We start from the raw sequence: 18,508 nt of genomic DNA, 5'->3' as shown, positions 1-18,508 counted from the left end.
CTGACTGGGCTCTCCTGAGTGGTTCTTCTGCTCCACTTGGTGTCTGCAGGGACTGCAGTCATGGGGAGGCCCAATTCGGTAGAGATGGCTCACTCTCACGGCTGGTGGTTGGTCCTGGCTGTCAGCTGGGAGCTCGGCTGCGGCTGTCAGCCAGAGCTTCTCCTTTCTCCTCCCTGTGGTCACTGCACGTGGCATGGGCAGCTGTGATTCTAAAAGGGAGTATGCCGAGGGTGTGAAAGTGGAAGATCTCCTAAGGCCCAGCCTTGGGAAATGAACAGCATTACTTCTGCTGCATTCTATTGGTCAAAGCAAGGCAAGAGGGCCAGTTCAGATTCAAAATAGACTCCACCTCCTCATGGGAGGAGAAACAAAAAATTTACAGCCATCTCTGTATGCACGATCCCTTACTTGCATGTCCTCCTAAATCATCTAGCAGGATACTTAATAGGTGCTTAATAATTATTTGGAGGGGGGGAGGATTGATTGACAAATACTTATTTATTTGGGAATAACTGACCATGAAATAGATCAATAATCTTCTTGGACTAAGTGAAAAGGCTACTAAATGTACTGAAGAAAACCAGCGTTCCCTGTAACAAGAAGCTTCGAAAAGATCACACGAGTGGGACTCTGAGGCTCCTTTTTGTCTCTCTACCTCTGTGACAGTTTCCCCTGGATCCCTGGGATGTTTGTGCATTTGGTCATTAAACGCCTGCTCAGACTGGACACAGCTCAGGCCATGTCCTATCCTTGCTGGACATGACATCTTCTACACATTTTCTCGGCCTCCTCACCACATAGCCCCCTGGGGGACCCCTGCTTCTGTTTGGCTCAATTATTGAATTCGTGACTCCCAGGTAGCCTAATTCCTAACCTTTCTTTAGCAAGATCATGATAGAGGACACATTGGAGCCAGTCAGGGAGGGCAGGGCGAGCCTGGAAAGGGACTCGATGGAAGGAGGGAAGGAAGGGAGGGAGGGAGTCGGTAGGAGTGAGAAAGAGGTGCTGACCCCTGCATCTTTCTAGAATGCCTCTCTTCCTGCAGACTCCTTCTCCCCTTGCGCTAGGGTTCTCCTGTCCTCTCTACCCATGCAGTCTCCCACTCTTGCACATTGTACAGGCTGGTGCAGATCAATAAATGTTGCTCTGAAAGACAAGAAAAGGGGATTTGTTTTTAAAAAGTCTACCCTCACCCCCCAGCCAGCAACTCACACACACGTACACACGGCATGCACTCGCAGGTCCTGTTAGCTCCAGGAAAGTGATCTATCCAATTATCCACTTCTCCGGGTCTCCACCATCACCTCTGCCGTCACTCCAGATGAGGACATCCATTGATGTGAGCCAATCTACGTAAACATTGCTCTGCTCTGGAAACCACGTTGCCTGTGGCCATTAAAAAACAAACAAATAAATAAAAAGGCTGCACACCCTTCAGTATTTATTATAGCTCCTGATTTTTTTCTTTTCTTAAATCTTTTTTGCTAAACCAGGCTCCAAGTGGCAGTCAGACCTTCCTCCCCAAAGGCGATCCCCAGTCTTCAGCGACATCTCTGTTATGAGTTAAATTGTGTTGCCCAAAAAGATATATTGAGGTCCTGACCTACAGCACCCTGGAGAGTGAGCTTATTTGGTGCTAGGGCTGTTGAAGACATCGTTAGTTAAGATGAGGTCATCCTGGAGTAGGCCGGGCCCTTAGTCCAATATGACTGGTGCCTTATAAGAAGAGGAGAAGAGACACAGACACATGAGGGGACAACGCCGTGTGACAACAGAGGGAGGGACCGGAGTGCTGCAGCTGCAGGCCAAGGAATGCCAGAGATTACCCCCAAACCACCAGAAACTAGGAAGCGGCAAGGAGGGATTCCACCCAGAGTTTCAGAGGGAGCGTGGCCTGGTGACACCACGATTTTGGACTTCCAGCCTCCAGAACCGCGGGACAGTAAGTCTCTGTTTCTAGCCACCCGGTCTGTGGTACTGTGGGATGGCAGCCCCAGCAAGCTGACGCAGCCCCCCACAGCTCGCTTTGAAGTTACCACTGGACAAGAGCCTTTCAAATGGAACCAGGTGTTTTATTTCCAGTGGGTGAATTTGAATAGAATTCTGGGAGCAAAACACGTGCTCTCGCTGGATTCTAAAAAGACCGGATTTCTGCTACTCTCGAAAATATAAAGGCATCTAAAGATAAAACATGCTTCCCCTTTTCCTATCCAAAAATAAAAGTTCTCAGGATAACAGAGGAGGAGGGCAGAGTGAGGGAGACGGTGGACAGATGTAGAACCGAATCCCAGGCCCCCCACGTGGTTCTCTGTGGTCCTGGGTGAGTGTGCCAGTCTGGGTCCTGGAGGACACACCCCCCCAGGATACATCTAATGAAGAGACCTTGAGGAAGGGACCACACACACGCACAGCAACAATGGGAGGCCGGCACCGCCTCCAGGGCCGAGGGGACGCAGGGAGGAAACGGTGTTATTGGCATCTATCAGGAATTGCAGTCATCAAGGGACCCGGCGACTGGCAGACAGGTGGCATCCAACCAGGTAGGGGTGGGGGAGGAAATTTCTCTCTTCTGCTGGTGGCTGGTGGCTGAACCCAGCAGGAAGCCCAAGAAGCAGGGGGGCCTGGAACAAAGAGAGGGCAAAGAGCTCAGAGAGAGGATGACCCTGGGGGAATGAATGGAGAATAACCACTACGGCCTTAGTATTAATATTCCTTCCACCACACGGGAATAAGAATACTGACCTGATGGGCTTGTGAGATGCCTATCACTTGGTGGTGAATTATAAGGGACCTTATAATGTACAATGCGTGGCACAGAGGTATGTCCTTGATAAATATCTAGTGAATAAACAATTGCCTGGATGAATGAATGAACTTTCTTGTAAGGCACACACATAACTTTCTTTTTCTAAAAAAAAGAAAAAAAATTCTCCAGTGATAGACTTGGATAAATTATGCCTCAACTCCATGTCATAAAAGGTACAGAGGGAATTGTACAGCATATTAGAGATAATTAACTCCAAGTTGAATCAGGGCTGCCAGAATTCAGGAAGGACTCCTCGAGTCAATCTCACCCTAAAAAGGCACCAAGGCACACATACAGCAAAGAAAATAGAAGCCAATTAATTCCAAACATTTGGTACCTTGTAGCCTCAAGAGGTTTCGATGGAAGCACTTAGTGAGTGTGACTGAAATAGCAAGTGCGTCCGGCGGCACGTGATACCTTGGCAAGAGCTGATTCAGCCACTGTGCAGAGCAGTTCAACGTGGGATCCATTTCTCAGGACTGTTGAGTCAAAGGCAGAATGCCAGATGGGCAGGTGGATTTTGAAAGGGAATTGAGAAAAATGTTCTTTTTATCTCTGGGGCGCTATGTTCAAATCTTTCCCCAGTTGAAAGAGAGAAAGGAAGGGAATGGACTGAGCACCTACTGTATGCTGCGTATGGACTAGAAGTCTCCCGCACATTGCTTTAGCACATCATCACAGCAACCTGGAGAGGCAGGAGCTTTGCCCAAGTTCCCGCCCTAGCTGGTGGCTCAGGAAGGGCAGGAGCCTTGCTCAAGGTCCCATCATAGCTGGGTGGCTCAAGAGGGATTCAAACTCATGTCATTTTCATGCTTTGCCATGTGATTTTTTTCCCTGTCCCATCATGTGTGTCAAATCTGTTGGCCTCACTCTCGAGGTACGGTCCTAACAAACCCTCCAGAAACATTATCACTATACTGGCAGAAACCCAAAAATCAAACAACAACATAGGAACAAAAAGAGGGGCCCTGGAGTTAAATTCCATTTCTGCCTCTGCCCTAGAAGTTGGTACCACCATATTTCGATGATTCTAACACACATACATTTTTTTTTCACATTTTAACTTCTCAGAAATCAGAGCATATTTTACAATTGATAGCATGCCAGAGTCTGATGGTGATTAACCTTTCTTTGTTCCCACCATAAAATAACGGTGAGCCTCACCATCGTTGCTGCCTTGCATTTCTGGAATACCTTATTATCATCTTCCTGTCTCACAGACGAGTAACTCCGCCGGTTCACAAGCGAATCAGCGGTTCCCTGCTCACCTCCCTGACCTTACCTCCTCTTGGGACACCTTGTTCTTTCGATATTTGCCTTCTCTTCCTACCTGTAACCACCAGCTTGTTCCCATTTGCACTGGGTACTGCAGATTGGTTGCCTTGTGAACACTCTCTCCCCTCTCCCTCCCGACCAACGGAACCCTGACTTGATAGAAGTGTCCGCTGCTCAGGAAAGGTTGTCTCACCGCATCCCATCTCAGATAGGTCCCCACAGGGTCATGGGTAATACCACTTCTTTCACTGGTGTAGCTTGGGGCTGGCTTGTGAGCCAGGTCTGGTCTAAGGAAAAGTGTGCTGAGAGACTCCCAGGAAAAGTGTCTTCTCTTTTAAAAAATGACACAAGAGGAGGCCAGGTGTGGTGGCTCACGCCTGTAATCCTAGCACTCTGGTTGGCCGAAGTAGGTGGATCCCTTGAGCTCAAGAGTTCAAGACCAGCCTGAGCAAGAGCAAGACTCCGTCTCTAATTAAAAAAACAGAACAAAACAAAAAAAAATAGAAAAACTAGCTGGGCGCCATGGCGTGAGCCTGTAGCTCCAGCTATTCAGGCCAGGAGTTTGAGGTTGCAGAGAGCTATGACGATACCACTGCATCCCAGCCTGGACAACAGAGCAAGAGTTTTCTTCTTTTCCCTGGACACAGTCAGTCTGGATGTGCCTGGCACTGCAGGCACCATGAGGGATCGGCCTTGGGAAGCCGGGACGGACAGAGCAGAGACACGAGGAACCCAGGCCCAGACGCTAAGCTGGAACAGTGCCCGCCCCCACTTTCCTCCCTCCACTTGAGAACTAGCAGCTCAGGGAGATAAGAGACGTCCTTATCATGTGTGCCACCTTGGGTTGGTTTTCTGTTACTTTCAGCTGGAGGCCCCATAATCTATGTGCAGCCTGGGGCTCTCCTCTTGCTGTTTTCTCCAGACTCTCCCCTGGCTGGCTCCACCTCACCCTCCAGGACTAGCTCAAAGGTCACTCCATCCCATCCTTTCTGTTTTCCTGCAGAGCCCTTGGGACTCATTAAACTTCTTGTTTGGGGACAGTGCTCTCCCCCCCAACCAGAATGCAGGCCCCCAGAGAGCAGGGACATGTCCGCTGGATTCACACCATGTCTCCAGGACGTAGCTCAGTGCCTGGCGTATGGTAGGCAATCACTAAATCATTTCTGAGTGAATAAGAAGTGGAGAGCTGTCATTTTACACCTATGCACTTCCCATGTCAGTAGATGCCACCTTTCAGAACTCCTTACCTCCCTCGTTAGTACTCGGGCTCCTTGTTGCCCTAGCTGCACTGTTCCATAGCTGACAGACGCAATTTCCTCGGAAATCGCATCCCTGGCGTTTCCCCCCAACCATCAGCAGATCCGTCTCTCTTTGCAGACGCGCTCCTAAAAAACACCCAAACAGCACATACGCAGTCTCCTGGTCTGCAGGTCATTTTGCAGCTCAGGATTGGTGACTCTGTTCCTCCAGGCCCAAATCCCAGGCACAGAACTGTAGTGGCCTCACCATCCCTCTGGCCCACCTCCCTGTCTTCTCTGCCAGTAGCCCCTGCCTAATCTGCTGCCAGGGGAAACACGTTATGTTGGCAATGGCATCATGGATCCCAACAATTCCTCAGAAGATGGAAATTAAGGCTCAGACAGGGAGAGTGGTCAGCCCACAGGCAGGAGGGGAGGGTGTGGGGAGAGAATCCAGCTGCTTCTCTCTCCAGGTTTCGGGATCTGCCTAATAACCTGTTACTTCTCTTAGATGGAGACAGAGAAAACTGGGATCAAACCTCAAAGTTGTCTTCATTACTTCCAGGGGGACCTAGAGGACATTTCAGTTCTATGAGCCTCAATTTATCCTACTACAGATTGGGGTGCTCAGCCAGTTTCCTCATGGGGGGTGTGTGTGTGTGTTTTTTAGAAGATCGTGCAACAGCTGACATAAGCGTTATAAAAACACTAAAACAGCTTTTCTTTTTAAAAATTTTTAAACATTTTTTTAATTTTTTTTCCAGAATATTACAGAGATACAAACATTTTGGTTACATGAATTGCTTTTGTACAGTTTGAGTTAAAGGTATGAATATAAGTGTGCCCGTCACCCAGATAGTGTGCATTGTACCCATTAGGTGTGAATTTACCCCTCTCTTCCTCCCCGCTAAAACAGCTTTTCCTCTAAGTCCAGGTTCAAGGGCCCATTTAGACTGGGTATTTTAAAATTTGACCCCTGGTAAACATGCAGCCTTGTCCTTGGCAAGATGCTTGGCCTGAAGCCTCTATCGTCTGTTTGTCTCCTTTGCAGGGCCACCCATCCCCAGCCCCTGGACATCTGGTGCCTGGGGCTGATCCATTAGCTGCCTTGCCTGCCCCCAAAGCAGAGCGATCCAGGGCACCATGAAATATTTAAGCAGCCCTGACAGCAGATAACTTACTTTGACTGGATTCTGCTCAGACCATGGGTTGGGTTACAGATGAGAGGCCTGACCAGCTACAGCAGAGAAGTCAAAGGCTTAGTGCAGGGCTGCCCTCAAAATGGAGAATGGACGCCGGGAAATTAATCGCAGCTTAGGAGGCCACGTTTTAAACAAATGCACACTTTGCAAGCTCAAACTTGCTGCAGGCTCGTAAAGAAAGAGCCAAGACCCAAGAAACCATTCCACACAGTGCAGAATTGCAGTCTTTAAGGTCATAAAGATCTAAGTTTGAATCCAGCCTGATTGCTTTCTAGTTATATTCCTCTGGTGAGTTACTGAATTGTGCTGACTCAGTTTCTCTAAGTTGGGGAAAACCAGCCCTACCTCCCAAAATTGCCATGAGACTTGAATGCAATGAGGTGTTTGGAGGTGCCTGGTAGGTGTTTGCTTTATATGAATTACCTCCTGCCATTCAATGGGGGTTTCTTTGTGGGTGAGAGCCAGCGTCACCTGTGGATGTGGGGTGACTGTGTTAGGGGTCACCTGCACTGGGCCCAAATTCACTCCACCCAGACTCCTAGAATGTACTTCAGACTCCTAGAATTTCTTTACTGCTTACTCCACAAAAGGACTTTAGGCTACAACGTGCATTTGTATATATTACTGTTGATGAAATAGTAGTAGGAGTAATAACAGCTAATGTTTATGTAGTGCTTACTATATACCAGATACTTTGTTACGTACCTTAACTCACATTATTGTTTTTCAAAGGCAAAAAAAAAAACAAACAAACGCAGTATCCCGGCAAGCAGGCAGAAGCATATGTGCTAAGCACTATAACCCTTTCTGGCTTTAATGCTAGAACAACCCTGACTTCTAGGTCACAGTTATAAAATAAATTGTTTCAATGGGATCCAAAAAAAGTGGAAGGAAATTTGTACTAGAGAGCTTTAGAGTTACAATAATAAACATTTTTCCTATAGAAGTCCCAACTTTTACAGCCAGGAGTTCATGGCCATAAAATTTATAGTCACCAGTTCCTGTGGTGATCGGATCACATGACACCCTCCTTATCACCAGCAGCTCTGACATTGATGCAAAGAATCTTATGCATTTTTATCCTTTTTATCATCTTTTCCAGACAGTGTTATGATAAAGTCTCTCAAACAAAGCAAATGTTACAACTTTCAAGCCTTTTGACCTGTTATCCTTGTGGTTCTCTGGGCCGGCGGGGGGGGGTGGGGTGGTGAGGACACTGTAAGGCCAACTGTATACCACAAATATAATCCATTGGGTTATATCCAGACATCCACTTTTCATGATGGACACTGAACACTGCAGAATAAAAGCTTGTGGTTGAGCATCTGAGCTCCCGGCAGCCCCTTCCCAGAGGGAAGCTCAGTGAGGTTCAGAGGAAGCCTTCCTTCCCTGAAAGCAGAAAGCAGACACTCTGGGTGTTGTCACTTTAGCTAGGTGCCTTTTCAGTAGGGTGCTATCTAACCAGGTTTGGGGCTGAATGGTTGCCTTTCAGCCCTTCTGGCTGTGGCTTCTGCGGGGTGAACATGGGATCTGCCTTGCCCTTCTCAGTGCAAAAAGCCAGCAGGATTTGGCAGGCCCCAGGCTCCACTCCCAGCACTCCCCAACTGTGCTAGATTCCACCTGCATGCGTACATTCCACACACTTCATCTCATGGAATCTTGACCGGTCACCTTTGAGGTAGGCAGTACAATCCTCACTTGACAGATAAGGAAACGGAGGCTCCCAAGAGTTAAGGTGAACTGCCGGAGCTCACAAAGCTGGAAGCGACAGAGTCTGGACTAGACCCCAGATCTCCTGCCTCCAACTGCAGCTTCAGAAAGTTACAAGGACAAGGTGCTTAATCGCACACAGAGAGCAGGTAACAGAGCTGAGAACCAAGCCCAGCACTCACCGCACTTCACTGCACACACTTCCAGCTGCCATCCATCCAATCAGCAAATATTTGCTCCGAACCTGCAAGGCACCAGGGGCTATTGGAGGTCCTGAGGATACAGCTGTGAGCAAGACAGACAGGATCTGTGTCCCCAAGGGCCTCACCTTCTAGCAGGAGAGACATGATCAGTAAGAAAGCTGGTAGGTTGACAAACTCATTCTGGTTGGCGTGAGTGTCATGGTGAAAATACTCCGGGGCCATGGCAGGGAAGAAAGCCTGAGGGCATGGGGTCACTGCTTTAGACAGGAGGCAGCGAAGGCTTCTCTGAGGAGGTGACATTATCTGAGACCTGCATGATAAGAAGGCGCCAGTCATGAAAGAGAGAACAAGAAGCCAAGGGCCCGGAGGCAAGAAGTAGCCCTCCCTGGCACGGGAACTGAGGTCACGAATGAAGACCAGAGGGCTCAGGGTGACGCTAGACAAAGCCGGACAGAGGTTGGACACAGGCCTAGAGGGTGGCATGGAGGGCTGAATACTTTCCTAAGAGCAACACAGAGGCACTGAAGGGTTTAGGTATGGAGGTGACATGACCAGATCAGCTGTGTGTGTGTGTGTCCATATGTGCACGCGGGCTCGCAGGGGCATGCACATTTGCATGCATGTGCTGGGAAGAGGGCAGTGGGGGAAGGCTGCAGGGTGGGGGGCAGGGAAGCCAGAGAGCGCTGTTGGTGCCCGGGCATGCCTGGATGAGTGTGGTGGAAGCAAGAATGGAAGAATGGGCAGATTTGGGACATGTTTAAAAACCAAATCATCCGGACAGTGGTTGGCTTGAAAGTGAGCAGTGAGGGGAGGTGTTCTGAATGACTTCCAGACTCCTGGCTTGGGCGCTGCAGGTGAAGAAGAGGGCTGTGACTTTGAGGGCTGTGGAGCAAGACTGCAAGGGAGGACCTGGCGGAAGACCTTGAGACTGGAGTCCCACCTTGCAGCAGGGGCCCTGCGACAGCAGCCAGACCCCTCCCCCGCAGGGCAGGCAGGACCAACACTGAGATAACAATCCCCCTCTGCCCAGAGCTTTCCGGAAACACCCGCCAGCCAGGTCCTGCTCTAGCCAGGGCACTGCACTCTCTAGATTGGGTTCCTGGAAAAACTGTTCAATTATTGATAAGGAACCCTCCTGACATCACTGAAAGACTACAACGCTCTCTCTTCCTCACTGCCCTGCAGATCTGGATCCTCCAGGTCAGCAGCTGGAGTATGGGGGAGGGACAGTTGAAACGCAGCCATACAAAAACACTCCGCACGCACTAATAATCACACTGTAATAACTCACATTTTCTGAACACTTGCTATGTGCCAGGCAGGGCTCCAAGAACTCTTCTTAAGAGACCTAAGACAGAGGTCCTATAATTATTACCACCTTACAGATGAGAAAACTGAGGCAATGAAGGTTGAATTGCCCCAGGCCACCCAGCTTGGAAATGGCAAAGCCAGATTTAAACCCTGGCAGCCTGGCTCCAGAATCTGTGGTACCCCGGCTACCCTGAACTGCCTCTGGGTGCTGAACCAGGTGGGGAGGTGGAGCAGGGGAGGTTACTTTGCCTTTCCTCGTTTCAAATGAATTAGAATGACACTGAACGAAGTCTTTGTTAGGGGCACTTATATTCAGTACTTAATTCTATTTACTAATGAGTAATCTGGCCATGGCTATTTTACATATGAGGAAACTGAGGTTAACAGATATGAGAGGCTTTACCTAAGGCTGGGTAGCTTGGAAATAACAGACCTGAAATTTGAACCTTGGTTATTTAACTCCAGGGGCAGTGACTTCTCTAACTTCACTGCACATATATATATATATACACGTATACAGTGTATACGTGTATACACTGCCCAATATATACACATTGCCCAAGTTCACTGAAAAGAATATTACTGTTTCAAACACAGAGCACACACCACATGATGTTGTGACTACGACTGGAATATTTGTCTCCCACAGGAAGCCCAGTGAAAACTCCACTCTGCAGCTGAAACTCCACCTGCTTCTGGCTTCTCATTCTCTGAGCTTGGGTGTGTGGTGTGTGCCTTTCTTTTTGTGACCTTAGAAGGAAGGAAGTCAGGTCCTAAACCCATTTCTCTAATCTTCCACCGATTGACTGCTTTGAAATATCCGATTGCTTCTCTTTATTTTGGTGTTTTGAAACGTTTTCAATATTCCTCCTTCTACTTTTCCTCACTTCCTTTTTCATTGAACCAACTTTTACTGAGCACCTACTCAGCGGAGCGGTGGCACAGAAAGACCAAAACGGGCCTGTGCTCAAATCCCAGTTCTGCCCTTTGCTAGCTTTGCGGCCTTAGGCAAGTTCTGCCTCCCCTGCTAGCCTCAGCACCCTGCAATCTACTTCACTTGCGTTGGCACAGAGAGGAAACACAATCACAGCTGTGAAAGATCTGACATGGTGCTTGGCACACACGTGGTGCTCAGTAAATGTTTGGTGGCCACTGAGACTTCAGGTGTGGAAGGAGACAAGGAGGCTCAGACGCGACCCCTGCCCTGGACCAGTCCCTGCCCGGAGAGGGAGATAGTGGAGAAATAAACAAGGCGGCCTGTGACAAGGGCCACATGGAGGGAGAGATAAAGTGTCCTGAGGACTACTAAGAAGCAGAAACACATGTCACGAAAGTACCTTCGATTCTACAGAACAGCCTAGAAACATACTCCTGTCTTTCTCTCTCTGAGGGGTCAGGAGGATGTTTTTCTAGGCCAGATCCCAATCTGCCCTGAATCCTTGGTAAAATAGGGCAGAAGGTGACGAGAAGGAATCGAGGTGATACTACCTGTGATTGAGGCCAATGACTTGGAAGCAGCGGAAAGCACCCTGGGGCCAGTGCTGTCCATGGCAAGAGCCAGACATCCAGGTCTGCCCTGTGTCCTGGCTCTGCCACTTCCTTGCTGTGTGACTTTTGGACAAGTGCCCCCAACACCCGGAGGCCTCAGGCCCATCGTCTGTAAAATACAACTAACAGTAGCTTCTATCTTCAGAGCTGTTATGAGGATTAATTGAAAGAACTATATGCCAGCTCAGGGCATATGGTATATGTATAATAAGAAGCAGCTTTTAACTTTTTCTCTTCTTGCTAAGTGGGGATATGTTTGGGGCTCTTCTAAAACAGGTGGATTTTACTGGCCAATTAGAATTTTGGCAGCTCCACTGTAGAGCAACTAAAGGGTAGGCCCTTGACAATTTTATGTTTTCACTGTTCAATGGAAGAAACTGTCAGAAATATGTGTGTTCTGAATCAATGGGATCAAGCAAGAGCCAGACCCCTGCATCCAATTTAGAGCCGAGCTGAGGGACAGCATCCACCTGATCCAATCTTGTACAGAATGATGAGTTAAACGCAGACTTCACGAGGAGAACAGCCATGAGCACTTTAGTCGGCAGCAGCTATCAACGTGGGACGAGCACTGTGAGGCGAGCACCATGGATGATAGGCTCAGAGATTCACAAAGCACACACACACACACAGGGGCTCTGCTGGGCTCATTCATGCATTCAGTTCATGCATATGGGGTATGAGATAACTGTTCAGTGACCAATCAAGGGGCAGCTCCTAAGCAGGAAAGGAAAGAGCATTAGACCAGGGAAGCAGAATTCTCTTCAAATCCACATTCTGCCGCTTTCATCTCTCTGTGCCTTACTTTCCTTGTTTGTAAAAATGAGGATACCATAACTGGGGTTGTTGGGAATATTAAATTAGAGAATTGATATGAAAATGGCTTAACACAGTGCTTGGAAAGTGGTAAGGGCTTAATAAATGCTGGTTACATTGGAATCTGCTGAGGACTCCAGAGACATAAAGATTTAAGAAATATTTATTGGTATTCTACAATATGTTAGCCTTGTGTCAGGTTCTAAGCATACGGAGATGAATAAAACATGACATTGTGGGGGTCTATATTTTATTTTATTTCTGTATGTGGGACAGACATACACAACATCAGGGAAGACATCACAGAAGAAATGAAATTTAGGCTGGGTTTGAAGGATGTAACGGAGTTTGCAATCAGAGTCACTCCTGACCTTGGCAAGACTTCTATGGCTATTTTGTGCATTTAAGAGAATGGCCACAGAGAAAACTTAGATTCGATACTCAATTCAAATGGGTTAAGAGACACCATCCCTAGTGTAGAGGGTCAGAGGTAATCTCGGGCCCTCAGCTCGGCCAGCACAAACCTAGCTGTGCCCCTGCCACCCCTCTCCACATTCCCAGAAAGAGTCCACCATCAAATCCCCAGTCCCCGGAGGATAACAGCCTCTCTGGTGTGCCAGTTGAGGATCAGGGTTGCAGAAATCTTCGCTTTGCCTCCGTAGACCCACACTCCAGCCTCTTCCACCCTGCTCTGTGTCTCTGGGGGACTGATCTCAGTGCCCTGAATAAATGACACTCCTTTACTCTCTGGTTCCTGCGTGCACTCAAACAAGTCCTTTACTCTCTGGTTCCTGCGTGCACTCAAACAAGGGGGATCCCAGGCAGAAGATGGGAAGTGAGAGTGGGCTTTTATTCCCCTGCCTGCCCCTTATTGGGCCACTTGGGTTGGCTGGGTCCCTTGACCAAAGGCCACAGGTCCTGCCAGCTGGTCCCCTGCACATTGTGCTCTCTCTCTCAGGGTCCAGCTCAGCACTCCATCCCCATGTCCCCTCAAGTCTAAGAGAGGTGACAGCACTCAGCTATTATCAGCCACAGGCAATTGCACTCTATCTTGTGGGTCCCCCACACCTTTGTAAATAGCTCCTTTATTAAACGCTCCTCAAATCACCTAATTTGAGCATGCCATCTGTTTCCCCCTGGCCCTTGACTGACACCTCCAGGTTTTCAGCCTGGAGACTGCTTTGCTCTGTGCATCTATTTTTCTGGACCAGTGGAAAAAATAAGGCTGGAAATTTGGCCATGGCAAAGTTGTCCTTGCAAATCTTTACACATCCTGTTTGCTGTTCCGACTGGGCCAGCCATAAGAGTCACTTTTGCTCCCAGTTCTTAGGAAAAGTGGTTTTCTGGCTTAATCAGAAATCAGGAAGCTCAGAGATATGTGTGGACAGAATTCACATGAACTAAAGGAACCCATTCATCCACCACACAGCATGGTTCTCAGGATTAATTTGAATCGCACATGCCACACCCCAGGAGATCACCTGGCACAGAGTGGGTGCTCTTACCCTTATTTGATCACACCACTGGCTTGACTTTATTCCCTAATGATTCCCACAGATATTGTCCCAGACATCCACTCTGCTCTGTAGCCTTGGTATTTATACATCTGCACTGTGTAGAAATGTAATTCACTTTTTTTAAAAACTCTTACTAGGCGCTAGGCACTTCAGACCACGTGGCAGAGGATGGCACTTAGTACAGGGAGTAGACATGCTTACTGTACCCACTTCCTGCTTTATACACTCACTAGCGTGCAGCCTGAACCAGTTACTTAACACCCCTGTTAATGCCTCAGTTTCCCCCTGTGTAAAATGCATGTAATAATATTACCTACCTCTTAGAGTAGCTGTGAGGATTAAATGAATAAGGCATGCAAAGCACTTATACACGTGCATTGTGATTATATTCATTATCCCATTTAATCCTCCTAACAACCCTAGAAGTACATGTGATTGTCACAACTTTGCAAGTCTGTCTGACTGCAAAGCCTGATTTCAGCACACTGTCACTGTGGCCATGGAGATTATGTCTGGGGACAGAATTGGTGAAGGGGCATAACAAATGCATTCACAATGGCTGCTGTGTATTGGGCCCTCACTACATGTCAGAAACCATGATAAGCACCTTATGTACATTATCCTGATTGCAACTCACAATGCACAATGGTACAGCGAGGAGATAATTTCAACTTCCTTTTACGTGAGAAACTGGGGCACCAAGGGTTAAGTTACATGCCTAGGGTCATGCATAGAAAGCGGCTCTAGCAGGATTGAATTCTGGTCTCCCCGACTCAGGCTTTCATACTCTTAAACCATCAGGAAAAGACAGAGTACCACACTGCCCAGCTGGCAAAACTCAGGAAGCCCACAGAAGCCCGCCCAGGGCATTCTGCACTGTGCACTCCATCCTCGTGCACCCCAGGTCCGCACCCTCGGCCGCAGCCGTCAGGAGCGGAGCTCAGCACGGGCGCTGGCAAATGCCGCATCTGATGTGATAATACGCAGTAGCTCATGTTTAAAAAAAAAAAATGAAAAAAGAAAGACAAAAAAGAGGCTATGGAAATGGCAGGAAGGCGGGAGGCCCAGAACCCGGCCAGTTGAACAGCAGCAGCTGGCATGACCGCAGTGGCCACCGGACAGGAAGCGGGAGACGGCCCTGACTTGTCCGGGTCATCCCAGTCCCAGCCCGCGGGACACGAAGGCCAGCTCCCGCCGCCAGGCCCAGCTGCACAAAGCAGGGTCCTCGCCGCAGCGGGGGCCACCTGGGGGACAAGATCTCCAGTAGGGTCCACCCCCCTCTGTCATCTGCCCCGCTCGCCTGGGGGCTCGGGCACCTGGCGGGGGAGACGTCTCCATTTCCTCCTTACACAAGTTCACTCAGGAAGGACAGGAGGCCAAAAAGCAACGGGAAAAATAAGATTTGGCTTCATCTCAGCACGAAAGAGGGTGGGCGCTAAAGGACAGCTGCGTGTCAAACGCACTATGGGAAACACTGGGGCAAGGCGAGTGCGGCAGGGGCCCTTGGGAGAGAGAAAGCGGGCGGCAGCCACCACCTAGCGCAGGGCCCGGCGCGTGCCACAACCAGCTCAGCCGCACGTGCACGCCTGGCCCGCAGCGGTCCCCAACCCGCCCCCCGGGCGCCGATGACTGGCCCAGAGAAGAGGTCAGCTGACCTGACAGGATAGACCGATCAGAAGCTCACTAGAAGAGACACGTTTCCCCACCCCATCCCCAGCTTTTTTTGTTTTGGGTCTTTGTGGGGGTTTTCGTTTTTTTCCTATTTTGTGCACTGGTATATCCCAAGCGCCTAAAATGAAACCTGGTGCCTAGTAGGTGCTCAGTGTATATTTAACAACCTTTCTTGACACTACCAGGATTCAGCCAACTGGTCTCCCTAGAGCTGGGACTGAAGCTCCCTTAACCCGGGAGCCGGGACAGTCCTGCTCTGCCACGTGGACTGAGGAACACTCAGGAGGAGGATGGAGAGGGATGGAGGCAGAGAGAGTCAGGGCAGGCTTCCAGAATACATCCCACTATCCCGGTGATAACCTTCTTTTCCCTTAAGCTAGCTTGAATGGGTCTCGAGATTTAAAACAAAGTCTTTCTAACCAAAATAGCATGTCCCCCTGAAATCCTTTCCCAAAGAGATTGGTGAAAATTCCTATGAGCTTCTGAGGTATTTTTAGCTGAATGCACTTGGGGACATGAAAGACAACTTTAGCCCTTCCCCAAAGACCTTGTTTGATATGCCCGCGGAGGCACAGCAGCCTAGGGGCGGTGGTAGGCCACCAGCTCTGGAGCCTCTCTGCCTGGCTCCCAGTCCTGGCTCCATCACACACATCCTGAAACCCAGGTCAGGGTATCTAACCTTTCTGAACCTCACTTTCTTCCTTTGCAAAGTGGGGATTATAATAGCACTCATCCCGGTGGCTTATTTTGAAAATACGAAGTTCTTTGTACAGTGTTTAGCTCGTGGTTAGTGCTGGGTAAGTAATAATGTATCCAGTGCATTAAACAATCAGGGCTCATAAAACCAACTTTATTTTTGTCCCCCGTTTCCCTTCAAAACTATTCATTATGCTCAATCAGTGCCCTGCTCCTGAATGAGAGTGTGGACGGTGCCATGAGTTTCCCAATCACTGTTAGGTAATAAAAGGTCCTGTGGTCATTTTAAATCAGAGACACTGCCTCAATTCATTACTTACATTTCCCCCCTCCTCCCCCGAGGCCGGCTGCTGGCAGGAACCTGTGGGCCTGGCAGTTCTGCTCCTCCACTGGTTTGCTAACCTATTTCCTGGTCCCTCCAAGAGTTGCGTGGGGCTAGGAAAGGGAGGAAAGCGGGCTGGAGAGGCTTTTAGTTGGCTGGTACTGTCAAAGGCTAGCTTTGCCTTCTCTTCCCTCCTGGGTGCTCTACAGGTTTTCTGGGGACAGCCATACTGGCCCCACTATGATTAAACTCCCTCACTGCAGGTGGGCATTTCACTTGCCTGGTGGTTTCCCATTCCCCCTCTTGGCCTCTCCCTTCAGGTACTTCCTTCTGGACAGGATCCCTTTCACAGTGACCTGAGGCTGACATTCTTACTGCTGTTCCAAATGTGACACCCCTCCTCTGCCTTCTGCCTCACCTACCTCTGACCTGCCATTCTAGGTCATGTCCCTACTCCTCTCCACTGCTGCTACCAGCCACTGTAGTTTCCTTGAGTGTGAGTCAGACCAGGCCCATCACGTCCCAGAGCTGCGAGGCACACTAAGCAAGCTTCCTGAGAGTCACAACAGACAAGAGCTAAGGGTGAAGGCACAGACTCCCTTTCCAAAGATGTCTTCACAAGATCTTTCCTACATTTAACAACCCAGTGCTTTTCTCTCCTCCAAAGTGGTGAAGAGCTCTGAGAAGTTTGCAATTGGTGTTTGCACTTTTCCTTTGTAAATTCTGCACTTGGTTGGTCTTACCACACCTGAGGAATGCAGCAGCTATCATACTTTGGTGCCTCAGCTAAAATTTCAGTTTTAATCTCTTGTTACATTAATAATGAATTGACATGTGCACTTAACTTTTCAATTCCCAAAATGTGCATTATCTTACCTATTCCTTACAGGAACTCTATCGAGGTGGCAATTCTGTTCTCTGCATTTTTCAGAAGAGGAAACTAAGGCACAGAGGTCAAGAAGCTTGTCCAAGATCACGCAGCTGGGGACTTAGAGTCTGATTAGCACCCACATCTACCTGACCCCTTTGCACTGCCACAGACAGCTTCCCAATGGGAAAGACAGTGTAAGGGCCTTGTGCCCTTGCTCCATGAGGTCTGGCACTCGGGCCCTGGGCCTTCCATGGCCCCAGGGCACTCCTGATTCAGGCGGTGTCTCAGCGGCTTGCCTGGAAAGGCAGCAGCCTCCTCGATACAAAGCTAAAACACAAGACGTGAGACTTTCTTGAAGCAGATCAAGGCAGCCAGCCCTGTGACTGGCAGCTGGGCTCAGAGAACCAGCCAAAGAAAAGCCCCGCTTCCTTTGCACATAAAGCATCCATTCTCAGCCATACTTACTGGCACAGACACTCACAGACCAGAGCCTCAAAGGGCTGGGCAATGAAACCGACACAGACAAGAGCAAGAGATTTGTTTCCTTTCTAAAGGAAAAACCCAGATAATACTCAACACATACACAATTTTCATCTGAGCTGAATTTTTTATAGGCAAGGCAGAGATTTCTTGTGCCAAAGTTTTGAGGGCAGATGGCTGGGGGAGGTGTCTATAAAGACAGATTTATAGCCTGTGGCCACTTCCTCACGGGCTGAAAATACCCCGGCTCCCTTTCCCTGTGTTTCTCGTCTTCCGCCATCTTTTCCTTCTCCCTCTCTCCATGACTGATTCCTTCCAGTGGCCAGCCCCGGGGACCTACAGAGATGGGTGATACCGGGGCCTCATGGTCAGGGGGGTCAGACAGATGAGAAAGGCCAAAACTGAAAACACAGGATAAGAGAGCAAAATGGAATTGGAGCGTGCTGCGGGGCCACAGAGTGGGGAGGGGCATGGGGCGCCAGAGGGGATTCTGAAGGGATGCTCCCACTGCTGCTGGCTGACGGCCGGGGTGACTCTTGGCCCGTCAGAATGGATTCCAGCCTTTATGTGGAGCTGGGGGGACTGTCCGCTCATGGTGGACTAGACGAAGCTCCGTGGAGGAGGAGAAGCCTGCGCTGAGTCCTGACGGGCGTGTCCATTAGGCAGACAGACTCTGAGAGGAGGACATTCCAGACTGAGGGGACAGTAAAGGCAGAAAGGCAGGAGACAAAGGCTCTTAGCGGAACTCTTTGTTTCTGATCCCTCAGAGGCCAGAGTGTCAGCAGATATCTGTTGAATTAATGAAAGGTGATGAGTGAATGAATGAAGTGGAGGAAGTGTGA

Source organism: Lemur catta, chromosome 5, assembly GCF_020740605.2.
Source record: "Lemur catta isolate mLemCat1 chromosome 5, mLemCat1.pri, whole genome shotgun sequence".
NCBI lineage: Eukaryota > Metazoa > Chordata > Mammalia > Primates > Lemuridae > Lemur > Lemur catta.
Note: the sequence above shows the minus strand (reverse complement) of the source record.